Source organism: Pseudorca crassidens, chromosome 1, assembly GCF_039906515.1.
Source record: "Pseudorca crassidens isolate mPseCra1 chromosome 1, mPseCra1.hap1, whole genome shotgun sequence".
NCBI classification, from domain to species: Eukaryota; Metazoa; Chordata; class Mammalia; order Artiodactyla; family Delphinidae; genus Pseudorca; species Pseudorca crassidens.
The window spans coordinates 181,486,223-181,505,856 of NC_090296.1; the positions used below are offsets into that span (position 1 = coordinate 181,486,223).

At 45.7% G+C, this 19,634-nt stretch overlaps 1 long non-coding RNA gene across 1 annotated transcript; it reads left to right on the forward strand.

The window, feature by feature from the left end:
- Positions 1-11,126: 11,126 nt before the first annotated feature.
- On the forward strand, positions 11,127-17,773 carry LOC137204725 (uncharacterized). The gene is made up of 3 exons (XR_010933812.1): positions 11,127-11,488; positions 14,903-15,039; positions 17,736-17,773. It is a non-coding gene; the product is annotated as an uncharacterized lncRNA (long non-coding RNA).
- Positions 17,774-19,634: the final 1,861 nt, after the last annotated feature.

The following is a 19,634-nucleotide window of genomic DNA, read 5'->3' on the forward strand; positions in this document are numbered from 1 at the left end:
GTGGGCTTCCCTGATGGCGCAGTGGTTGAGAGTCCGCCTGCCGATGCAGGGGACACGGGTTCGTGCCCCGGTCCGGGAGGATCCCACATGCCGCGGAGCGGCTAGGCCCGTGAGCCATGGCCGCTGAGCCTGCGCGTCCGGAACCTGTGCTCCACAACCGCAGAGGCCACAACAGTGAGAGGCCCGCGTACCGCAAAAAAAAAAAAAAAAAAAAAAGAGTGCCTAGAGGACATTATTCATGAGGACTTTGGTAAAAATGTACCATCATCTCTGAAAAACTTGTTAGTGCCTGTTTTCTATGAGTCGCACAGTTAACATACCTCTTTCCACGTGGTTAGAAGAATCCTGGGGTGACAGAGACTAAGCAACAATGAGTAAGAGCTAGAGGCAAACTGAGAAAGGTGAGCGTGGCTGGCTTTAGGTTCCTCCTGGTGAACAGAATGTGTTGACCAACAGGGTATCCCAGGGCCCATAGTGAATCAATGATGGATCCTAACAGTGAGAGAGAGCGGCGTTCCTTTAAGGTCCCACTTTATATTAAAACCCTATTTATATTCAGTAGACAACAAAATTCTAGGATGCATGAAGAAAGGTCTGAAATGAGGCACATTGAGAAAGTGAAAAACCCTCATTCTATTCCCAGAGCTGTGCTAGTGCTGGAGCCCTTGAAGTGAAGGGAAAGGACAGAATCCTTGAAAACTGTGCAATAAAACGCCAAGTAGGGCCATGAAACATCCTCCTAGGTTTCCTCAAAAAAAGCAAGGGGCTGTTAATCAGGGTAACCATATATGAGACAAAGGAGATACGCAAGCATTCCAGGGGTCATTAGACCTTGGATTGAGCTAATACTAATTTCTAGTACCCCAAATAATGCTGCTGTCTACCAAGCAAAGTGAGGAATTGCAGGGGGTCAGTAATTCAGTCAACAAATATGTATTGAACACCTACTATGTGATAAGCGCTATTCTAAATGCAGGAAATACGGGGAATTCCCTGGTGGTCCAGTTGTTAGGACTCCATGCTTCCACTGCAGGGGGCACGGGTTTGATCCCTGGTCGGGGAACTAAGATCCCACAAGCCACGTGGCGTAGCCAAATAAATACAGGAAATGCAGTGGTGAGCAAAATAGAGTCCTTAAGATGCTTATATTATAATGGAAGAAAGAGGTAATAAATAAATAAGTTAATTTCAGGAGCTGATAGATGGTCTGAAAAGGATAAACGGGAAGTTACTAAAGAGTGATTTGGGACATTGCTGAGGAGTACTGTTTGAATTGTATCCTGAAGTATGAGGAAGACGTAGTCATGGAATAGAGTTCCAAACAAAGGAAACAGATGATCAAGGATCCTGAGATGGAAAAGTACGTCATTGTCTCCAAGGAGAGAAATAAGGCTAGTGTAGGTCACAGTATATAGAAGGTGAAGGAGATTAGGAAAAGTTGGTAGCAGAGGGTTAGCTGGACCCAGAAGAAACTTGTAGGCTGTGACCAGGAGTTTGGATGTTACTGCACAGTCCATATTTGAAAGCCACTGAAGGGTTCGAAGTGGAAAAATGTTTGAGAATTTAAGGCATGGGAGGGACATGTTTTGATATCTGTTTGGAAAAACTACCCCCTCGATTCTGGTGTGTACTGTAGGCAGTCAAGGGTGGGAGAGTGAAAATTCTTTAGGATCCTGTTACCTTAGTCAAAGAAGAGATGATAGTGGTACTGTATAGACAAGTGTTGTTGTAGCCACAGCTATTGAGTAATACAATCAGATTTGAGGTATATTTTGTAAATAGATCTTACAGATGGATTAAATGTGGACATGGGAGTGGGATAAAAAATAACATCAAAGATTTTTATTCTGGGAAACTAGGTAGATGGTGGAAGCCTTGCGTGGGAAAGAGCAGGCTTGCCTGGTGGGGAACAGAAATCAACTATTCTCTTTTATTAGTTGAAGATGCTTATTAACATCCAAATGGAGGTATGTAGGGGGAAAAGATAGAAGCCCAGGGGAGAAGTTCAGGCATATATGTATATATGCATGTATCCGTGCATAGAAATACACAGAGATGAATGCCAATCAGAGCCCTGGACCACAGCCCTCAGTCATTAGAGATCTGACGGAGAGGGAGAAGTCCTCGACGGAGGATAAAAAGCAGTAGGTCAGGTGATAAATGGAGTTTTGATCCACGTCTGCTGCATCATGACTCAGTGGGACCCTAAACCTACCCCTTGTGTTTACCCCAGTCCAACCACATCAAGTTAACAGGTAACATTGACAACAGACAAAAGCCATGCACACTGGCTCCCTGATCTGTGAAGGGAGGACCAAATCAATATCCTTGGGTGTCCTCTCTTCACCAACATAGTATTACAAGAGCAATCCTACATCTTTAAAGACTTGAAAAGTGCAGAGGTTTGGTGATTTTTATCACATCCTAATTTCACGTTCCACTGTGGCTTGTTCATGGGTCTTGGAGAATCGTAGTATATTATTGTTACATCAGTCGAATGAAGGGTGACTCCAATTGCACTTGCTGTTTCAGATGTGTTTTCTTTACTGAAGTAAATGATTGCATTTCTGCAACCTGGAATATGGTATTAAGTTAAAGAATATTTTTTCTCCATCTTGTTAAACAACGAACACCAGAATTCATTTGCTCTTACCTGGTAGAGTTTATAATACATTGTCACAATTATGCCTCAGATTACTCTGACTCTGGGCCACATATGGTCCAGAAACAGATTGATCTTTTCTGCAGCCCACACAGCATCGTACCGGTCCATTACATTTATAGTGTTTTGCTGCTGATACCTAGAAAACTGAAAGGATAGTTCTAGATGCCTCAGTAAGACACATGCTAACCAGAGGATCTGAGATAAATCCCTTGAAAATATAGGGCACAACCGCATTGGTGACATTATGGGGACTGCTAACTTCTAGGTGCTCCAGACAAAACTGGGCCTTGGCTTCATATCACTAAGAGGGGCACCTCTTTGGGATTTGGAGGTAATATAAACAACATTTGCACATCCTGTTCTAATCCATTTACAAGGTGAATTGAAAGACTTGGGTGCAAACTAGAGCAAAATGTTGACCTGGTAACGCAAGCTGGGGATGTGCTGTCTGACTATTTGATCCTCACGGCCCAGCAGAATTCTGGCGCTTTAAGCGTCTTGGAAAATAGAAATACCACGTGAAACACTGGCAACACCTAATGGGGTATCACCAGAATTTTGGAGCAAAACAATGCCTTCTTTAGAAAATCTTCTCCTTTTGAAAGAAAGCTTTTTTATACTGGGCTTTGGTATGACAAACTTCAAGCCACCATGTGATTCATGGTGCCGGTGATGGATTAAGGATTATCTGATTCCCCTTGCCATAAACTCAGACATCCCCAGAGAGCCTTCATCACACGGAAGCAATGTCTATGAGGCAGGGATCAAGCAGGTTGTGAGAGCACAAGTCAATTACATAAGCACGTGGCTCACATTCCCAGGGTAACTACTCCCCCCCACCCCCGCACCCCGCCTGCCACACCCTCTTGAATCTGCCCTATAACCTCCTAGGAGGTCCCCATGAAAAATGGCTACAGAGCAATCATTTTTAAGCCTGGTTTCCAGATGGCTCTGCTAAGTGTGAGTGTGCTAGTCCCACTGGAAAGGGACTGCTGTGTTATTACAGCTGCATTTATCACAGGTGGTCCTCAGGGGAGTGGAGAAAGGACATTTTTTTCCAGCACAAATAACTGAATAGAATATCTCAGAGCCACGCTGTCAGAAAGGAGAGAGAACGTGAGATGAGAAATCTATACCAACTTATGCTCAGGGCTTGGTTAATGGTAGGTCTGTTGTCAGCTACACAGAAGGAAAAATGTTGGAGGACTTGTGAGACAATGAGGTTTGGAGGGCAGCATGCAGGTGGACCTACTGGAATGGGTCCAGAATGAGATATTCGTGTCTCATACTCATGCTCACCAAGAGGATTCCACGACAGAAATATGTCTCAGTTGTTAGATTGTTGAGAGGAGTATCCTTGTGGGTATTAGTTAACCTCATTGCCCAACTATTTCAGGCTCTTCCATGGGTGACCATGGTGGCAGGGGTGAGACAGAGCACAGCTTCAACAACTTGGACATTTTGTCGGTAAAGTTTATCTGATACTGCCATCCCTAAGAGCCTCATTAGCATCCGTGAGCATTCCTGAAACCCGGATGTATTATATCCCTGGGCTGGGGAGGTGGGCAGCCAGCAGTAATCCAGTGGGAGGCTTTCCATCTTGGAGAGGAAAGTGTCATCATGGTCTAATGCGCAACGTTACTTCTGATCCAGGAACTCACTTACAGACAAAAAAAAAGCCTGGTGTCCCTTAGAGTTCCTAACATGTACCCCTATTACCTGCAAGCACCTGGGTTTGTAGGATGACATGTCATCTCATTAGAGAGGCTTTTCTTGACCACGCAAGTAACTATCCTATTACTCTGTTTTATCTTCCTTCCCCTATGCATTTCTATCCAGTTTTTTTTTTGGGGGGGGGGCGTGTACGCGGGCCTCTCACTGTTGTGGCCTCTCCCGTTGCGGAGCACAGGCTCCGGACGTGCAGGCCCAGCGGCCATGGCTCACGGGCCCAGCCGCTCCGCAGCATGTGGGATCTTCCCAGATTGGGGCACGAACCCGTGTCCCCTGCATCGGTAGGCGGACTCTCAACTACTGTGCCACCAGGGAAGCGCTCTATCCAGTTTAAAAAATCAGTTTCCCCATTAGAATGTAAACTAGATGAAATCAAACCAATTCACTCATTCGTCGCTGTATCGGTAGCACCTAGAACAGTCCTAGGAACAAAGTAAATGTTTAATATTTGTTTAATGAGTAAGTAAATAAATTATTAATTAGAATGCATAGTTAGGACCCAAGACATATTTGATTAACTATTAGAAACTTAAGGCCCAAGTTACTTAACAAACTAGTAAGGACACAATTCCCCTGTTTGACTGGCTGATTTGGTTCCTGGTCAGGAAACTTAGAATTCTAGAAATTTTAATACCTGGGAAGAAAGTTAAGGATAAATCAAATCTGCACTCATTCTCTGAGAGCCTGTTACTTGCAGACCATTATGCTAGATCGTAGGGAATATATTGATGAATGTAACATGACTCTGTATGCAAGGAATTTAAAATTGAGAAAGCACGTAGAAAATAATAAATGACAGACAGAAATAAGACACTCAAGGAACTCTGTGTGTGCGTGCACACACACACAAAGAGGAAATAGCCGTTTATTCAGCTGAGCTGGGGAAATCAGAAAGGTTTTGTGGAGGAGCTAACCTACAAGCTAGCACTTGAAAAAAGAGCAGGATTTCAGCAGGCAGGCAGATCTGGAGGACAAGGTGTGGGCTTGGAGAACAGGGAGTCTAGAAAGTGCGGAGGGTTTGTTGGAGGTTTGGGGCTGATCATTCCAGACGCTGGATGCTACACTCAGTGGCTGACTTCAGTGGGAAGAGAACAGCAACGTTTCGTGAGGAAGGGCATAACACCTTCTGATCTGTGTTTTTTGCCACACATCGAGGGATAGATTAGTGAGGGAAGAGACTGGAGATAAGGAAACCAATCAGACGATTAATCTGGTGGTCCAGGGCTGAAGTGAAGCCAGGGGACTAGAAACAGTCCTGTGGCAGAGGGGATGAAGTGAAGGGGGTGGATGCAGAGATATTAAGAGAGGTTTTGTAATAGCATTTGACCAGGTGTTATATGTTGATGGGTTGAGAGGAAGCATAGTCTAAAATAACTTTTGTAGTTTCAGTCTAGATGATTTGGAGGATGGAGGTGATGTCAAGTGATGGGAATACAGAATAAATCAGGGATCTGGTGGAAGAGAAACTCAGTTTGGCTCTGTTGAGTTTGAAGATCTATCTTTGTTTGTTATCTATCTTCACAGGCAAGCTTGCATTGGAAAATTTGGGACAAAAGCTCAGGATGCAAGTCCAGTATGGTGATGCAGTTTTGAAGTGATATTTAAATATTGCCAAGAAGTTAAAGAGAGAAGAATGTCAGCACTTGACAACAAACAGGAAATGCGAAGGTAGATAAAGAAAATGATAGGTTTGCCCCAAACAACATGGCAAAGTAGAAATATGTGTCATTGAGGTTCCCAGTCCTGTTTTCCGTCTTTTTTCCCATGGTTCTTCCTCCTTTTTCCTTTTCATGCTTCAATGATAGCTGTCTTATCTTTCCTGTGGGAAGGAAAGAAACTCAAAATGCCAACTTGAACTTGCAACTTTGATGAATGCAGTTTCCTACTCAGAAACCATTCATGGCTCACGGTTATTCATACACCCACATCCTGACTCTTTCTGTAGCATTCAGGGTTTCCCCTGATGTGGCCGCCCTCTTGCCTTTACCCCAGGGCAGTCAGCTACCTGTAAGCTCCGTGGTGATTTTTCTGCTTCGGGGTCTTTGCTCCAGCTGCCCCCTGAGCCTGGCGTTTCCTTCCTTTCCTTATCCAACCACTGGGGTCGACACACATGTCAAGGTTTTGAAACCTGCCCAGCTTTTTCCCACTCAGAATTCTCTCACCTGATGGACTCTTACTGCCTCCTCTCTGCACTTTGGTCATAGCATTTGCCTCTCTGCTCTTTGCGGTTTACATGTCTTTGTCCCTCGGTAGCCTGTAGCTATAGACGACTGAAACTTATTCCCTTTGTGCTTTATACGGGCTTTTTTGAGACTCTGAACACAGCAGTGATTAGATGGATGTTTTGAAATGACAGAGGAGAGAAAAATAATTGCAGCAAAGCCCACTCTGGCTCTGTGTGTTCCCTTTCTTAGTCCGACTGATTTGATACAATTATAGCAGACATGACTGAACTCTCATAAACAGGTGTAAAGGTCTCTGGTGTTGCCTCATTCTTTTGGCTGATTACTTTCCGAAAAAGAAAGAAAACCCCCCCCCCCGAAATGTATGAGGTCTGGAACTGGAGGGGACTACATTATTTTTAATGTCTCAGTAAAAGATCTTTTTTCTCTCTCTCTACATTTACCAGACTAACCCCGATAATGTCTTTTAAACAATTAATTCTAGTTTCAAAAGCATACTACTCTGCAGTTTGTTCAGAATTAAGTGACCATTAGAAGGCATTAGGTTAGAAATGAGTGCCCTAATTACTTCTGAAAGTTAGCAATAAAGGACGAAAAAGAACTCCAGATTTCAGACACATCAGCACGCTTGCAGTCCTGGATGCTTTTTCTGTACCTTTATGTCTTCCCATCATGCAAAGTGTTGGGCAGAGGAAAGCACTGGAGTGTTCTGACACCTGCCGATTTAATTTTGTATTAGGCAAACGTTTCTTCACCTTGCCCCAATTCTAGAGAATAAAATGTATGGAAAGATATTAAGATGTGGACCGTTTACTCTAGACGAACTTTCAGGAACACCAGGAAGTTTGATGACGTGGATGGGTACAGATGATGCCTGTCCAATTGTGCAGCCATGGAGTTTGTTACCACTTAAAAAGAGTGTCCTAGGCACAATAGTTCTCTGTGGTAAGCATGTTTGTTTCAGCAGCAATGTCATGTCAGTTTGCTGTCTGGGTTCAGACTTCACAGCTGTTTGTGGAAGGCTGGTGGATATTCTGTTCCTAAGTCTAGGTATAGTAGAGGTCCTAAGTTTCTAGCACATTCTCTTTTCAAGGCAGGGGTAGTTTTTGCCACGAAAAACTACCTGCCACGAAAAAAAGCCTGCTCAGCGGAGCTGTTCCGGGCTGCACTTGCATGGCTGATGGGACAGATTTCTCCCGGTGGAATAGTTCCACGCATCCTACATGTGACCTGTTAGCACACGTCGGATGGGAGTGTTGGCAGCACTCACAGCCGTAATATCTACTTTACAGGCAATTACTTCCAGCTTCCACGTCCTGCCCATGGAACTGCAGGTGTTCTCAAAGAAGGTTCTTGCACTGTGGGGCTGGAAGCTTCTTGTATTTACTGTTTTCCCCTTCCCCTCCGCTGGAGTGTAAGATGTTCATTGTTGTAACCCTTAGGGGACCAGTATAGGATTATGAATGCTTTAGGGGGGCAGGGGAACTCTTGGGTTCATTTAGACTGCTTTGCAAAGACTTTGAGGTTTAGGAACAGAAAGAAACAAATTGGTGATTTTTTTCCTTAGGTTTTGCTCCAAAAGACAGCAGCCACCAGGCAGGCTAACCTGACTTTTGCACGACTCCTTGCTGATAAGGGGCCCTTTGAGGGTATCCTTGAATGAACTCACAGGCCAGGCTGCTCTGGGTTTTTTAAGCTCCTCTCACTGAGTAGATAGTAGGAAGTTGAAATGGGGAGGTAGTCTAGCCTGGGGACCCTGGCTGTGCCCCTTCCTTGCTGTGGGATGTTAGACACCTTCCTTACCTGTAAAACCCATCTCAGAGTCTCAGTGTAGAAATTACATGAGATAATGTGGCTGAAGTATTTGGCAAAGTGCTGAGCGCATAAGTCAACGAATGTCAGCCATTAACAAACTAATAACAACAACAAAGGGAATTTGTGGTCCAGCTACCCGAAGTTTCACAAAGGAGAGACGTCCATGCAAAGGAGGGGGCACAGAGAAACAGCATTGCTGTCTCCATATCACTGTTTTGTCAGGAGTCCAGACTTTCATCAAATGAAAGCGTATTAGCTTCAGAGCATCACTGTAGCCAGATTCTAGGCACCGTACCTGTCAGCCTGATAAAGCCTTTGATGTGATTTGTCCAGGTTGCATAGGTACCCTACCTTTAATCATGGGAAGCCAATGACAGATAGTAACTCACAAGACTCCCTTTCATCTCAAAGTGTTCTTCTAGCATGATTTTAGAAGTAAATACCTAGGCATATTATTTTTGCCTTTATACCAAATTAAAAGCAGGTGAAAGGATGCTATTGCCTTTGCCATGAGATGAGTTGCCCAGAGTGGGGAAAAAATATGTATTCTTCTTCAAATTTTATGCATTTCTCTGAACCCCAGTAGTTCATGAAAGAGCTCAGGGCTAGGAAACCTGAAAGTTGTGGAAGCTTTAGGCATCGCATCCTGGAAACTTGTTCCCACTCCTTCAAGAAAGGTCATCAAATGCAAGAAGGTTATGAATTCATCATGCATTAATCATTTAGCCCCACCAGGAGTTTTCTGTTCCTTGCCTTATCTGTCACTGAAAAAAAAAATTCACAAAACCTACATTATTCCATTTATTTTATGGTTATAACTAATCAAATACAATTTGCGACTCTGTGGTTTGTAATGCATTCAGATGGACTGAGAACATGATGGAAAAGAACAGGTTTTTGCTGGAGGTCTGACTTCCCCGGGGAGTTCCCCCTCATTGAAGAGGAGAGCTCAGTTCTGTTGGAGGGACCTCGCCGGAGACCCAGGGGAAAGAAGGTCTCCTCTCCTGAGGCACGTCCCAGGCAGCACCCCTGGGTGATGCCCTGCAGAGCTGCAGGATGGGAGAAGCAGCATCACAATTTCAAACGTGGAAATCTTTTGAGTCATCTTGGCTAGAGATTTCTTTAAATCTCCAAATCCTTCCATGCAAAAAAGAAAGAGAGGGTGAGAATTCGAAACTGAAGATTGTTGCTGTGAATTGGTAGTGACAACAATATGGTCACGGTCTGTTTTTCACAGTTCGGTTCACACTTATTTCAGGGCTGGGGGAAAATGTGTTCTTGAAATAAATCGGAACTCATTCAGAGATTGCGAGCGGGAGATCTTAATGGAGATGTTTTTTTCTTTCACAATCGTGAGCTTTATTCAAGGTCCAGCCTCCCTGCCTGCCTGCTTGCCTGCGATCCTCCAGCAAACTAGAGGCGGACGCTTATCCTCTCTGGCTTTTCCCAAGACCAACTTCTAAGCATCCTCCCACCTGCCCTGTTGGCTGAAGCAGCGGATTCTGATTAAGTCATCGCACACTCCGGCTGTCTCTTCTGGCGACAGAGCCACGGCTAGGGAGATTTCCGAGCCCAGGACAGCATATTCCCGAGTCCCCATCTCTGGCAACGGGCCACTCTGCTGCTGGCACTCAGTCCCTGCTGTGAGTTCACGGGCTTTGTTCAGACGGCGTTCACAGGAGCAAGTGAGCGACCCAAGGAAACTGTCTCCGTGGTTAAAGCATTAGTAAAGTTTAAGGGTCCCTACACCTGATCTCTATCAGGGTGTAAGGACGGCACTACATCCTTGCTATGACAGGTACTGACTACCCTGGTCAGGTGAACAAGGTCAAGGTTAGAGCGGGTCTTCTGACTCTGCTGACCTTGCTCCAGGGGAGGAGAGAGGCTTGGACCCTGGCTCCTCTGTTCGGCTACAACCCTTGAATGGGCTGACCCTCTTGGTACCTTGTGCTTTGGTTAGACACCATGGGTGTCCTGTCCCAGGAGATGTGGGACCAGTAGAGTCCGCCTCAAACCTCTCTCTGTCAGTACCTGGGGGATTGAGCTCTACCTGTACTGGGGAGGTAAGGCCCCATGAGGTCACCGTCAGAAATTGCTCTCTCGGCTTTCTCTCATCCCTTTCCTCAATCTGGGCCCTGAAACCTAGCACCGTGAGCATCTAACTCAAAAAGTAATGTAAATACGATATTTAAATATTCTTGCCTGCAATCCTGTGAAGCCAATCCATTTCACCTCCCTCCCCTGACGCTTGTCCCCTGAGGTCTGGGATGCTCACAGATTGCAGCCAAACAGCTCCCACCCCGCGCCTATCCGTCCAGCTCCGCTGGCTGGGAACTCGATTGAAGGGGCGCTGAGGTTCCAGCCTGTCATGTTTCCGATCTACCAAGTCCCAGGAGTGACGGGTTCTAAGCCCTCCCTCAGCCTCTGCTGCTAACCCTACCCTGCAGAGGACTCCAAGCCGCCATGAAGTGTGGCTTGGGGCAGATGTCACCCTGCCCTGTTCTCAGGTGGTTCTGTCCAAATCAATAAAACAACGACATTGGCAAAAAAAAAAAACAACCCTCTCCTTTCATTTAAAAACACGGCACCCTCCTGTATATTGATTTATGCTGATGGATACTGGCTGGTCCCCAGTCCTCTTGTTCTAGAAATAGCCAAAATAGATGCCCCAGGGGCTTGGCTGGACTCCCTGTTACAGACAATGCCCACAGCACAGGGCAGAGACCGCCTGACTCCTTAAAAAGACTCAGGCCGCCCGCTCCTGTCTCTGGGTGTCTGTTATGAACTGAATTGGGCTCCCTTAAAATTCTTATTTGAAGCCCTAACCTCTAATGTGACTGTCTTCGGAGATGGGTCCTTTGAGGAGATAATTAAGGCTCCATGAGATCCTAAGGGTGGGGCGCAGATCTGATAGGACTGGTGTCCCCATAAGGAGAGGAAGAGACGCCAGAGGCCTCTGTCCTTGTTCCCACAGAGAGGGAAGCCATGTGGAAAGAGCGGCAGCCCATCCTCAAGCCAGGAGGAGAGGCCCCAGCAGACACCAACCCTGACAGAACCTTGACCTGGGACACCCAGCCTGCAGAACCGTGAGAAGGTAAGTTTGTGTTGTTTAAGCCACTACTCTGGTATCTTGAGAGGTACCCTCAAGCCTAGCTGTTTGTGTGGTGATCAGTGGGGAGGGCAGGTCCGAGCCCCCGGCAGGTGTGTGCCCTCCCTTACACCAGGTTTGTGGCAAGAGGACGAGAGGAACAATAACCCTGCTGTTGTCCTGTGACTCGTCCCTCTCAGGTGGCTTTCATGCACGGCGTTTCATTCGGTTCTCATAATACCTGGTGAAACTGAGGTATTAAACAGGCTACATAATTTATGTAATTTGTCTGAAATCACCCCGAGGGTTGATGTTCCGGGACCACTGCAGCCTGACCCAGTATCCTTTTCACTATGCAGAGCATCTCCAAGTGGATGAGGCCGAGGGACTTCTGCTGGGCTGGTGAAAATTTCAGTTCTTTCGTGGTTTTCAGCATCTGTATGACAGCCAAGGGGCCCAGTTCCCAGGTGTGGAGTAGCTGGAGAGCAGCTATGAGGGAGCCCAGCAGGGTCTTTTTATGAGACGGAGGACAAGATGGAAACTGCAGGAATTGGCAACCATGATGCCAAAAGGCAAGCCTGGGGCAACCCAGCGGAGGCTGAACTGGGAAGCACGGGCGGGCGAAGTGTCAGGCGTGAGCTGGGGACATCCTGCGATGTGTCTTCCTGGATGTCGGCTGCTCTGGAAGCTTCTACGCTGTGTGTCCCTGCTATGACTGCTGAGCTTTTATTCTATGAGTCCCCATCAGAAGGATGGGGACAGCACCCTGTAAGACGTGATGGTCTTACCTACAGACTCCCGGGGTGACCCCTCCGCATGTGTGCCCGGGGGCGTAGGACCACTGGAGCTCTCTGCTCAGCCCCCCTAAATCCTCTGCAGGTAGGATGCTTCCTGCCCACACGTCCCTGACAGCAGCCGGACACCCCTGGGAGCACCTCATTTTTTAAACAGCTTTTACGTAGGTGGCCAGAGTTGCAAAGAATTATGCTCCAGATTCACCGGGCCTCTTCTCCAACTTGAGAAGGAAACTGCTCAGATGGGCTTTATTTTCCCTCTGATAATCTGGCTTTTTCAGGGCTTGCTTCCTTCCTGCTAAAGCAGTGGTTGAAATCAGAGACTCGGGAATCCAACTGCCTGGGATTGAATCCGGCTCTGACACTGGCTTATGTGAGCTTAAGCAAGTTACTTAATCTCCCTGCTCCAGAATTTTCCTCATCTGTAAAATAAGGATAAAAGTAGCACTTAAGGTTTATGTAATGATTACATAGCCCGATATGTAAAGTGCCTAGAACAGGGCCTGGTATATGGAAAGTGCTCTGTCAGTGTTAGCTACCGCTATTATCGTATCGGTATTATTTATCCAGTAGTTACTGCCGAGATGAATCTTGCTTGATGCGTGTACAACTTGTTCTTATAAAATTAATTTTTCTAGATATTAGTCAATGACATGCATTGGGATTATTTTCAAGCTTATGCTCTTACACTTGGTCCTTCCAATTTTAATTTTGTTACCTTCCTTCTTAGCTACCCATTAATTTATATAATTTAAAAAATTACTCCCTTTGGGCTTCCCTGGTGGCTCAGTGATTGAGAGTCCGCCTGCTGATGCAGGGGACACAGGTTCGTGCCCCGGTCCGGGAAGATCCCACATGCCGCGGAGTGGCTAGGCCCGTGAGCCATGGCTGCTGAGCCTGCGTGTCTGGAGCCTGTGCTCCGCAACGGGAGAGGTCACAACAGTGAGAGGCCCACGTACCACAAAAAAAAAAAAAAAAAAATTACTCCCTTTATATTCTTTCCTCCTATATTATTTTCCAAATACCGAGTTGATGGGATTTATTCCAGTGACAAGCCTGTTATCTCTGGTCCTCTTCGGAACTCCTGCTACATTTCATACCCATCACATGTCCATTGCCACCCAGCTACATTGACGTTCTCAGGGCCAAGGTTTATATCTTATACCTTTTCTGAGGGCCAAGGTTTATATACCTTATACCTTTTCTGAGTCCTGCCCAGTGTTCTGCATGCATTAGATACTCAGAAATTAAGTGAGGATTAATTTATTCCCATCCTATTCCTATTTGCCCATTACATTCCCAGGTCTAAAATGTTTCTCTCTCACAATTGTGAAGTCTATTGTACTGATACTTAATATATTTCATATACACCTGATGGAACTAAAACGCACCCAACAAGAGACATGTGCATCATGTTACTTTACTTCTTGAGGTTGGCAGCTACTTCAGCTAAGCCCCTCTCTCCTTTTAAGCTGACGACCAGCATTCCCATCTCTCAACTGGAAAACAAACTTCCTGAGAGCCAGAATCTTGTGGGGCTTGTGTGCTGATGGGTCTCTGGTACTAAGAATAACAGAGCAGCTCTCATTAGCTGCTTAGCTATCGGCTGCTGCCCTGGCTTCCTTGCTGACACAACCCTAATTTTGACTGCTTCAGAAAAGTCTAGCCCTCAACCTGGCCCAGAGGATGTGCTGTAATCATTCTAAGTCAATCCTAGGTTTTCCTATTCTTGTTGCTAACGGTTGGCTTAGGAATGGGCATGTTCTATGCTTTTGTGACTGTTGTCCTTGTCCCTAGAAAAGGGCAATGTGATGCCTGGATTTGTGGCAGCCATCTTGGCATCATGAGGGGAGTCAACTCAAGACCACAAGCTAAGATCCATTGATGGCAGAGTGGGAAGAAGAAAGATTCTGGGGACTTAACAACATTGTTGAGCTACTACTGATTAACCAACCTTGGAACTAACCTATCTGCCAACTTCTTATGCGAGATAATGCATATCTGTGGTTGTTCGAGCCACTTTTAATTGGGTCTTCATCTTCCACAACTGAAAGCATCCTGATCCAGGAGACATACCATAAATATCTGTTAACTTACTGACTGATGAAACCTTCCTTAAGTCATGTCATATTGGTGAACTAAAGCTCTAAATGTTGACCAGTAGTGGCAGCAAATTCTGGTAGGGAAAAACAAAAAGCATTATTAAAGCACTCAGGTAAATGGAATGTTTTTTATGTTGTTTTAAGTCTTGACTTTGGTGGTAAGGTTGATGGGTGAGGAAATTCTGAACCCTGGAAAGATCACATTAAGAGAAAATTTTGCAAAACTTTTTATTGTCACTCTTTAGTTGAATTATAGATTTAAATTGGCCCGTGCTCAAAATACTGCACTTGACTAAGGTGGCCCCGAAAGGTGAGTTTTGCACTGGCTGGCGCTGAGGCAGAATGTGGACTTGAGCGCCAGTCTGCGGCCGAGGGCTGCTGAGACCCCTGGTCACTTGCAGAGCTGCCACTCATGGAACTATGTGACAGGTACCCTTAATGGGGATGTATTTCCATCAGGTGACTTTGGGACCATTTGCAGCCCAGAGAAGCAGCCCATTTTTATTCTCTTTCCATATTCTCAGGTGTTCCTTACCTGACTGCATAACCTGCATGAGTTTGGAGGACCACAGCACTGTCCCAAGAAGGAAAGCAGGACCTGATATGAGGCAGAGCGTTTGCTTCCATCTGTTCTGGTCGACGGAAGGACCTTTGGTGATCGGTCAGTTGGATGCTCTGCTTCCTCACCTGGGGTACTGCAGGGACCTCACGTCTTGGTAGTTTTCTGGTTTTGCCTTCTTCCAGCCGGTACCCAGAGCTGACGGCGGTACTCCTATGCTTACAGTCCTTTAGTGGCACCTCTTCCTCTACAGATACGTGCGAGCTCCTTGGTCTGTCATGTGAGGCCTGGCTCCCTCTGGACTCTGCACTCCTCTCCAGCCTCTTCTCTCCCTCTCATCTCCCATAGGAAAAAGCCTGCCCACATCAAACTCCCCGTAGCTCCTAAAGCAGGGCGCATTCCTGGTACCTCCTCAGCGCCCTTCCCCACACTCCCTGGACTCCCTCGCCACCTTGCCCTCTCTGCACACGTCACCTCCCTCTTTGAGACACGTCTCTGATGTACTCTGGGAAGCCTTCCCAGATCCCCTAGTGCAGAGTTAGAGTCGCCCTTTCCTCTGCTCTTCATCCTCTTCATCACCACATCACACCCATCACCCGGTCATTGGCTGGTTTCTCGCCCCCTCCCACCGCCGCACTACATTCTGAGCATCTCGTGGTCAGGACTTGGTCCTGCCCATCTTTGTCATCCGTGTCCAGGGCTTAGCACACACTAAGTGCATACCAGTCACTTTTGGGTTCGAATTGAAGTAAATCAAAATGAAACAGAAGAGTAGGAAGAAACACCTGCAGTAATTTCTGAGGGGACCAGGTTCGTTGTAGGCATCTTCTCTTTGTCAGGATCCTGGGAACTGAGAAAATGAACCAGACATTAACTCCTTTGCCGGTGAGTGCCTAGGTGTAGATACGGAACAGAGAGAGAATTGGGGAGGTTGAGGCACCACTGACGGACCCCAAAATCATCCCCTGCACTGTCACTCTCTCATCTTTTGTCCTCATTCAGACTCTTACAATATTTACTCAAGTTTACAGTTACTTATGAAAGATTAGATAGGTTAATTCTTTTCATTTCATCCTCTCTTTACTTCAGAATTTAGAGACAGACCTATGGGGCCATGAAATTGCACAATCTCCTAAGAATTCTAAGTCCTTGACTCATTGTGAGACCAGAACATTCCTTATTCTTTTACGTAGGGTTTCCTCCATCCCCATCTGGGAAATTACCATCTGCTTCTGATAGCTCTCCCCAACTTCCTTTGTGAATGAAAGGGCAAAGTTTTGACTCAATAATTTTAGCAATATCTAACTCCCCTGTTGATGAATAAATCATTTTCTGCTTTCTTCTGGGGAATTCCCTATCTCCTTTGGTCACCTATCATTCAATACCCGTCCTGGCCTTTCAGGAACTTTCTCAGGAATGTAATTCGGGTTTATCATAGACAGAGAGATGTACCTGGAGTCCAGAAAGGTGGTCCCCCAAGGATAATGTGGATCAAATCCTTCCCAATATTTTTTCCAGTGGATTGACAGGAGCTTCCTCACTCCTCCATTGCCACTGTAAGAGGAAAACCGGTCATTCCTTTGTGGGGAAGGGGAAACACCCAGTTACTGAGAAATTCGAGTGAGATTTATTTGTTTGCATTCCTCTCTTCGTGGCAACCGATTATGTTCACTTCTGCAGTTTTTGTAAGCTGGATAAATTGGGGTAGCTTACAGCAACTTTGTTTTCCAAATCCATAGGTTTTGAGCAAATTATACATTCCCTTTTGCTGGGTTACCACGGCTGAACCCAGAAAATATAATCAGAAAGATGATATTTTATCTAGAAACATTTGTATTAGAGCGTAATAGAAGAATGTACAGCTAATAGAAGAGGTGACAGGTAATTATGTTTTTGCTTGAGCTGCATGGGATGGAGTTTATCTCGGAGAGGACTGGGCACATATACAGCTGCCTGGTGTGGATACAATTAAAAAGGTCTGTGGAGGGCTTGCTTGGTGGCGCAGTGGTTGACAGTCCACCTGCCGATGCAGGGGACACGGGTTTGTGCCCCGGTCTGGGAAGATCCCACATGCCGCGGAGCGGCTGGGCCCGTGAGCCATGGCCGCTGAGCCTGGGCGTCCGGAGCCTGTGCTCCACGACGGGAGAGGCCACAACAGTGAGAGGCCCGCGTACTGCAAAAAAAAAGGTCTGTGGAATGTCCAGTAACCCTGTGCCCTTGGCATCTTTAGGAAAGCTACACCCACCCACTTCAGTTTCTTTAACGTTTTACAAAAGAGTTTTACCAGTTTCCTTTGTTGACTTGGTTTCCAGATAGTGGGGGAAAAAAATAAAAGAAAGAAATGGGAATGATGAACAGTTGTCATGTGCTTTAGCTCCCAGGCATGAAATTGGGGCTCAAGCCAGAGGAGTGAGTTTTCTTTGGGTCCAGGCCAGCAAAATGAAACCCCAAGAACTTGGTCTTTGGATATGTCATTACCTAACAAGCCAAAGGAAATGGATGACATGATGCTGACTAAAAGAGATGAATTCTGGTCTATAATTTATGTGAACATCAACTAACAGTTAAAAATACTGATTAGTATCAGTATCAAATTGTCCAATCTCAGTATCAAATGAGAAGAGAGACGCAATGCACGAAGATCCTGCGCAGTAATAAGGAGTTTGGTCTAGATACCCCGGCGATGATCATTAATTTTGCTATGTTTTGATTTAGTGTTTGCGCTCATGTATTCTAGTATGTCTACGGATATGAAAGTAACACCTGGTGTGCTCTGTGCAAATGCTTCTCCACTTCAGGAAGAAAGCCAAAGGGGACACGCAGCTGAACCCGAAGCATCGTTAGAAACAGGCTCCAGGGAATCAACTCCTCAGATTTCCAAGAATAAAACAGAGTTAGAGAAAATATACAAATATAGGAGCCTTCCTTGTTTGCAAGACATACCTTTATGGAAATATTATGCTCAGAAGTTTGTTTTGGGGCAGTTTGTAAGCCAAGCTAGGTTTTCATGGCATAGCTTCATAGCTTTGAGTGCAAATGTGTGTGTGCGCGCATGCACGTGCGCGCGCGCACACACACACACACACACACACACACACACAATTCACAAGAGGCAATAAGTCCAATTTAAAAAATGCTCTGGGGCTTCCCTGGTGGCACAGTGGTTGAGGGTCCGCCTGCCAATGCAGGGGACACGGGTTCGAGCCCTGGTCCAGGAGGATCCCACGTGCCGCGGAGCGGCTGGGCCCGTGAGCCACAGCTGCTGAGCCTGCGCGTCTGGAGCCTGTGCTCCGCAACAAGAGAGGCCGCGATAGTGGGAGGCCCGCGCACCGCGATGAAGAATGGCCCCCGCTCACCACAACTAGAGGAAGCCCACGCACAGGGGCAAAGACCCAACACAGCCATAAAAAAAAATTAATTAATTAATTAAAAATAAATAAATAAATAAAAAAATAAAAAATGCTCATGTCCAGGGATTTAATTTTGCTGATATGGCTGTTCGTTCTAGATTATTCCTGCCAGTGCCGGGCACACTGTTGACTTCATACTCCTTGAGGCAATTACTTCAGTGCTCAGGGCCTCTGAGATCAGCGTTCCTTTCTCTTGTGTGATTGAGAGCTGGCAACTCACACGTTTAGCTTATTATATAAAGTCTCCAAGAAGAATAGACAAGGCAAGAAGCAACTCTTGCCTCGGAAGACCTAGAAGCACAGCTTTCTAGAGAAAAGCTGCTAGATTACTTGAAATTTATTGATAGTTCCTAGATCTGTGCAAATCTAATAAAGGAAGATAAATTGACTTTTTGGATTTTCTTGTACAAAAATATCCAAAATCCATTTCCTCTTTTTATTCCATTTTTACTTTAAAAAAACTTAGCAGCTGAATTTCATTCAAGCCTAGCTTGCCCCTGACACCCCTGTTCAAATCCATCACCAAGGAGAGGGTAACTAATCACACTGTCCCATTTTCATGGCTATGTTCATCTTACACCCTTATTGGCAATCCTGTTGGACATTTCTAAGGTGTAATATGAGTAAGAGAGAGCTCACCATTTTCCCCCCCGAGATCTAGAGGGGCAAATGGTTCCTATCTGCCCCAATCCCAGAGCTAGGAGATCCCACTAGCAATCTCTGCCTTCACCTGGAAGGGAAAGGTGAGAATAGGCAATCCATGAATTCAATATACGCTGAAAAGACATTTTGGGCTCAACCAGAGCGCTGAGTATTCAGCCGGAGTTCTCAGGTGTGGCAGGAAAGGGCAGTGGTCTGTCGAGCTCACATTCTGGCTAATACACTGCTAAATGCTCTTTGGATCTCTGCCAGGAGAAATATACACAGCAAAAGAACTTACTCTATAAGTATCTGTCTTTTTGCCAAATCATATGAGGAAAATGTGTTTAAGAAAAAAAAAAAAGGAGGATGTATTTTTATTACATATATGCTCATCAGACCCCAGCTCTGTAAAACCCATTAAAAACAACATGAAGTATTTACAATCAGCAGCAGTCACCTTGGTTGGTTACTGATGTACAAGATTAAAAACAGTCTGAATGGAAGGTAAAGGTACATTAATAAACACAGATTCCAAATCCTTGGTGATTACTTGCTGGTCTATTCAGAGAGGGGGCTCAGCTCAACATCTCAAGGAAAATCGTCAGCATGTAAGTGAAGAGGAGGCTTTGATAGTTGACAATGACC